At 47.2% G+C, this 6,806-nt stretch overlaps 1 long non-coding RNA gene across 1 annotated transcript; it reads left to right on the top strand.

Annotated features, from left to right (window-relative positions):
• The first annotated feature begins 4,820 nt into the window (after window positions 1-4,820).
• On the top strand, window positions 4,821-6,193 carry LOC114068238. The gene is made up of 3 exons (XR_003573532.1): window positions 4,821-5,574; window positions 5,808-5,879; window positions 6,114-6,193. It is a non-coding gene; the product is annotated as an uncharacterized LOC114068238 (long non-coding RNA).
• The last annotated feature ends 613 nt before the right edge of the window (window positions 6,194-6,806 follow it).

The following is a 6,806-nucleotide window of genomic DNA, read 5'->3' as shown; positions in this document are numbered from 1 at the left end:
TAACTTCAGAAGGTGATTTGGAGCAGGATCCCAACTTAAATGGGCTGAATTGCCTTTTGAAGTTGACTCTGCCTTAAGTCTGGATGAAGACAAACCTCTAACTTTGCTGGTTGAGGGAAGTGCATGCAAAGGAGTGGTGATTTACAGTCTGTCAGAGCTTCCTTGCTCCCACTGTAAGGTACCAATCCTGGCCATTCCTTAAATGAAGCTCTTTGTGGGACAGTCTGTCTCTCACTGTGTGATTTCACTGTGCTTGCTGCCCTGACTGGGGCAAGGGAGCATTACCCAGTGCTGCTGCAATACAAAAAAATCCCTCAGTAGTATTAAAGCTGAAGGCCTCAGTGAATTAGCCACGGTAACCTCTACAAATGACTCCAGATTTTTGCCAGCTGAGAGGAACCAGAGCTGCAGGTGAGGGCACACATTCTCCCAGTGTCCTGTCTCCAGCTGGAGGGGCTGGGACTACTTGGCAAGGTGGGAGTTCCCAGCTGGCAATGTGCTGAGGACACACACCTTTCCTTTTCCACGGGTGTCTTGCAACTGAAATCATGTTAGCAAAAGGTATTTGCTGGTGAGAAAGAATATCCCCTTTCTCATTCCTGCACTGTCTGCATATGGAAGCACAGGTATTGATAGCTGTCAGAATGCTCACATGCTGTCAGGCACAACATCAGGGATGAAGCTCAGACCAGCAAGGAGGAGGGTATGAATTCATGGTGTCACCCTACAATCTCCCACGGCCTTTGTGCTGCCATTTGGTGTTTGCTCTGCTGGGCTGGTAATCCCTGTTTTATTCACGGGAAAAGTGCTGCTGGGAACTCAAAGCAGAGTCACCAGTGGAATACCAGGCACCTCCTGCCTGACTCAGCCCAGGAGTCACCCAGGGCCACGAGGTTACTGCCTGAGCCACTTGACGACAAAAAAAACCTGGATCAGGAAAATTGCAGAGTCAGTGGCGGTAGGAGATGAGGAATTTCCGCATTGCTCTTCTGGTTTTAAAAGCACTTTCAGCCCTCACCCATGTTAACACCTTCTGGCACCCTAGATTTGCTGAACTTATCCAGGAAAGAATGGGTTTACTTATTTATTGATAATTCAAGTACCTCAAATATTGACCTAAGCTGATAAGGCCTGTGGTCATTCTGTTTGCTGTATTTTAGCACTGAATGTGGCTTGTTTAATCATCATTGTTGCTTAATACTGAAACTCATTTTGAGTGCAGCATTTTTCTTGGTTGAATTTATATGTTTCTCTACTGAAAAAAAACTTGCATTTAGCCCTAAGAACCGAATCATCCACCCCTGGTACAATTATCTTTGTTTCAATGTAAGAAAATAATGAAGCAAGAACTTAATCAGCTCATTACATTGAGCCCTTACCTATCAAATATACAATTAAATTATTATGAAATGGATCTTCTGCTTTGCATCTTCAAAGCACTTAACAGTTAGTGTTGAATCACTGTTGAGGGGGCAGGGGGGTGCTTTATGCAGCAGAGACTGCACTAAAAGCTTGGACATTTGTTTTCTTTTACAGACAACTGAAAATGCAAGTATAAACTTCATGGGATTTTCAGTAGTCCCTGTTTTGGGGGGCTCGGTATATTTGGTGGAGACATGATGCATTTGGAGCTCATTTGATTAAAAAAGAGGGTGTTACTGCCCTCCAAAAGGAAAGCTTTGTCTCAGGTAATCCTAGAAAGTGAACCAGAACTGGATGTATTTTAAGCTGTTAGAAGAAGATGTCGTTCTGCAGCTGTACCACAAGAGGGTAGTTCAAGAGAGCCTGAAATGTGTGCAGGTTGATGGGATGGCTCTGCTGTTTTGGGCAAGGTGAATGCAGCAGTAAATTATTTTTATGAGAGTCTGATCTGTGAGGAGCTCTCCTGGCCCCCTGCATAAATGACAGAAACCCCAGCAGTGCTGTGGCAGGCACTGATCAGGTTGATTACGGAGTGACCTTGCTTTATCACATTTAATACAAGGCACTGGAAGTGGTCCATACCCAGAGCATTCAGCTCAATAAAGGCAATTGTATTTTGGAGAGTTAGGCTTAAATTGCACAGTGCTACAGTCCAGCAAGAAAGCACATTGCTTGTGTTAAGGGAATAAAAGATGCTTCCCTATAGCAAATAGCCTGTACAGTATGAGTTAGTGTGTGTTGGACTCAGTGATCCTTGTGGGTCCCTTCCCTCAGGATATACTATGATTCCATTCTATGAGCTCCTTAAAGTCTCTGCCTTTAGTGAGTACATCCATCTGATTTTTCCATTGCCTGGCTTTTGAAACAATTAGCCAAGGTCTAAGCAAGAGAACTGCTTCCTTTGGAGATGGGCGAAAAAATTGATGCCAAATTTCCTAAGAAGAGAAATAGTTTATTTACCATCACCGGAACTGTCTGCTTAACACCAGCAGAAAGCTTGGTCCTGGTTTTTACCTTTTCTACCCTATTTGCCTTTGTCACGTCAGTGAAGAGCCAACATGGATCAGGCTCCCCAGGGCAATGGGCACAGCACCGAGGTTGCCAGAGCTCCAGGAGGGTTTGGATGATCCTCTGGGGCACAGGGGGGGACTCTTGGGGCTGGGCCTGTGCAGAGCTAATGATTGGACTCAATGTGGGTCCCTTCCTAGCTTGGCATATTCTGGGATCCTGTGATTTCCCTGATGCTGTGCTCCCCCTCCTGACTCTCCCAAGGGGCTGCCTGAGGAGCAGCAAGGCATGGCCCCACATGCCCTACTGCTGTCAGGCCTGGCTGAGGAACACAACGGGGTTGGAAGAGCCTTCATCCCCCTCCTCACATCGCCTGTCCCCAGACTGGCCATGGCAAGTACCTGGAAATGCATCCGTCCCCATGGGCACAGCCTGGAGTGTCTGACCAGGAGCCTTCGGGAAGGGTGGCAGCCCCTCACCACCTGCTCCCAGGGCACTTGGGAACACTGGGGAGGAGAACTGAGCTCTGCCTCCTCACAGCCGAAATCCGGGTGCCCAGCTCTTCTCCCCTGGGAGCCACAACAGTGTTTCCACAATCCTGGCAGTGAGGTGGAGCGCGACGCTGAGGAGGGGATGGGCTCACAGGGGCACCTCAGCACCCTGGCCATCCACACCCCAACACCAGGAGGGCTGCCCCGGCAGCACCAGGGCTGGGGGACTGCAATCCCTGCCCAAAGGCAGAGCTTGACGTGCCCCATAGCCCTGATGATCGTGTCTCATCCGCCTCGCAGCGTTACCGCCGGGGCTTGTTGTCAGCGGAGTCATGCTATGATAGTCATTATGGTTTTAAATGACTCATTTTCCACTTAACTGTATTACTGTGGCTTACAGAGCATCTGGAGCTTTGCAGCAGTAAATACATCACCGAATGCTACAGCAATGTACTAATCTGTTGCTCTGAAGAATCTTTTTAGCGAAATGCAGCCGGAGCGGGCAGGTGTGTCTGTGCCTGTGCCGGCCAGCCCAGCTCCCTGGGGCACCTGCCCTGCACCAGAAAGGGGTAGAAACGTGGCTGATGGTGACCTGTTGGCACAAACTGTTTTAACATCTTTAGTACAATTTGATGACACCTCGATTTGGCGATGAGATTCTTGTCAAGACGCACAAGACCCTGCGCTGGCGCTGAGGCGGCTGGGTCTGTGAGGTGCTGGTGTCTCGGGGAACGCCGTAGGTCTTCTCTCATCATCCTGACTGGAAGGACCCCCTCTCTAACATAAGGAAGGACTCTTTATATTGTATTTATTATGGGTTTTTTATGCTTTCTCTCCTCAGCGGGAGGCACGGCGCGGGATGGATCTGCAGAGGGCAGTGTGGGAGAGGGAAAGCCCGGCCAAGATGGCGGCGGGGCGGGCGCGCTCGGGCACTAGAGGGAGATGGCGGGCTGCCGCTCGAGGAGCTCTCACATAGCCAAAAATACGACTTTTTGGGGGCTGTTTGGGTGTTTGACTCCCAAATGGACCCCCCCCTGCCCTCAGCTCTTGTGCCGGGCTGCAGAGAGGCGGCAGCCGGCGCCCCTGGGGCGGCCGCGCCTCGAGCTCTGCACAGATCTCAGCAGCTCCCGCTTCTTATTTTAGAGCCGTGAGGTGCTGGGGGGGGAAGAGTCTGGTGGGGAGTTATTTTGATAAAGGCATCTTGAGAAACATCTTGAGGAACGCGGCAAGTTGGAAGTAAAGGCTGGGGAAAAAAAAAAAAAAACCTGCACTGTCTGTGAGTTCATGTGTCGCCTGAGGTGATGGAAAAATGAAGTGGGAAAAGGAGCAGGTGCGACAGACTGGGGTTCGCATGTGTTCATTTACTTGTCATAAAAACAGGCAGCAAACGCTTTGCTTTCTCCGCCAGCTCCTCGGAACGTGGTCCCTGGTGCCCCCAGCCCTCGGGAGGACAGACTGGCAGCGGCAGCAGAAATGCCAGGGAAGGTCAATGTGGTGGTCGGCAGCGCCACGTAAACCTGGTTAAAGAATTAAAGTGAAATAAATGCCTGTTTAGGGAAAGAAGTGCCCAACAAGTCCTCTCTTTTCAGATTTTTGCCACCCATATTCACCTTGTTGCCTCTTCCCCAACAGTCTGTGTAATTTCTTACTTTGAACTAAAAAGAGGGCAGGATGCTGGGGAACAAGAGAAACCCCTTTAGTAGTTTCTTTTCTTCGCCAAAGTTGAGTTTCGTTAGAGAAACATCGGTGTCTAAACTCAGACAGGTTTGGGTGAGAAAAGTTGGTTTTCCCTGAACACCATCCTGGTGTTTCTTCAGGCGGCTGCACGTTTTACAATTGTATTTCAGAGCAAAGGACTTCAGGTTTGATTTCTGTTCCAGCCTGCTGGGGAGCCTTAAGATGAATATTAAGAATCTGTGCTGTGCCTTTGTTTTTTTCACTGTGATAAGTGATGCTTTTCTCCCTGCCCTTCCCTCCTGCCTTGTCTCTTGTAAAGAACTTTTATATCTGTTATTAGGAATTCTGTAAGCGAGGTTTCATCATGCTCTTTTTGTTTTATTCTTTTTTTTTTTTTCTGCAGTAAAATTTTCTAATACCCATTAGCAATGCATAAATCTATTCTGGCAGATTATTTAGTTTTATCTTTAGGTTGGCTTGAATTTGGAGGAACTACAATCAAAGTGGGCATTGGATTTTAAGAACTGTTCTATAATGGCTGCAACAGCTCTATATCACTGCAAATTCTGAACTCCATGAACTTGTTCCCTGTTTCTACAGCTTGGCTGAGTAAACTTTGCTCTGAATGGCACCATGAGTGCTTGATGAAGCAGAGAACAGTCTATTTCCAGCATATCTAGCACAGAGTGGGTGGATCTCTGACTAATTGATAATCTACATGAGTTTCTATGAAATTCTGGAATCTAGATTACTGTGGGATCAAACTGGACTTTGTTTTTGTTCCTGTACCTTTGACAACTTTCTCCCCAAATGTGCAGAACTGAATTTGCCTGACACTGAAGGGCTGAACCGTGAATGTCCTTGACTTTGACTTCCAAAATACCTGCTGCATTTTGGTGTGGCAACTCAGCACTTCACTGAACCTGGGAATCCAACTGAAAAATAAGAAGACAGCTCTGCAACACCACACCTGTTGGTGATTCGTGCTTTTGATTTTGTTTTTAAATGCATCCCATCAGTGAAATTTCCCACTTAGCTCATCAAGACAGCAAAAGACCCTCACAGATATATATTGGGATGGGGGACAAAAGACAAAATGTGATGTTTCAGTGTAAAATAGCAGGATTTTCTTTCGTCTAGAATACTAGATGAGAGTTTTGGCTCTGTGAAGGAAGGTTGGTTTGCTGGTATCTTGTGGGTTTTTGGCAGGTGGTTGACTTCAGGAAGTTCAGATGGATTATCTGGAAGGCACATACAGGGTTAGTACCTCTGTAATATCTGGTGGGTATGAAAGCAGTGCCTGAACATTAGCCTGGGGGAAGATGTTGTGTGGGGGTATTTCTGCTTTGGAGAAAGGGACAGAGGATGGTCTAACTGGGAGATAAACAGGAGGTCTAAATGAAAGTTAATGGAAACTCAGTTGCAAAATAAAAAGGTTTTTTTTGTGCATTTCTGAATTTGCAAGTCTTGGAAAGACAGAGGCTGATGATACCTGTGAATCTTTTCTTCCTGTAGGTAACTGAAGACCTGTTGAAGGTAACAACAAACTCTCACTGCTGAGCCTCAGAGAAATCCCAGGAGTTCCTGAATTTCTCACAGGTGTGAGAACATTTATTAGAGACATTACTGGAAGAGTTAGGACAAAATCACTTATTTTGGTTGGTTTAGTAAAGCTGAACAGGCACCAGGTTGGGGTTGTGGAGCTCTTGCTGCCTCTGCAACTGAGTGGGAGACTCTCAGGTTTACATAGTTTACCCAATATCATAATGAGCCTGGTATTCCAAACTTCTCTGGGGATATTATCCATTGCATCATATCTCCATCCTGTAGATCTATGGAAACAGTGAACAAGAGAAGTCATTCTTCTGGGTGGAGAATGCAACTCTCCTGATAACTTTAAAAGACAAAACAGGAAGTGTTGTTTTGAAATGTTTACCCAGGATGAAGTAATGGTTCCTAATGCCCCAGCACAGCCACAGCCTGGGGTTGTTTGCCACAGGGCAGACAGGGACCTGGGACCATGCCAGCTTCAGGAGGCAGAGTTCAGGCTCTCTGTGAATCCCAGGGCATCTTCCTGAGCAAGCCAAGCCAACAAGTGGGTCTTTGCAGTAATCGGACTTTCTGGTTCCCAAAATGCTGACAGGTATCAGTCCAGAGGAACCCAAAAACTGAGGAGATTTTCCTTTCAAATCTGACCAAAGGCTCCCT

The sequence above is a fragment of the Empidonax traillii genome, unplaced genomic scaffold (assembly GCF_003031625.1).
Source record: "Empidonax traillii isolate 1590-97213 ecotype Southwest subspecies unplaced genomic scaffold, ASM303162v1 scaffold1018:size752740, whole genome shotgun sequence".
Taxonomy (NCBI): Eukaryota; Metazoa; Chordata; class Aves; order Passeriformes; family Tyrannidae; genus Empidonax; species Empidonax traillii.
The sequence above is the reverse complement of the archived record's forward strand: the minus strand, read 5'-3'. Positions and strand labels throughout refer to the sequence as shown.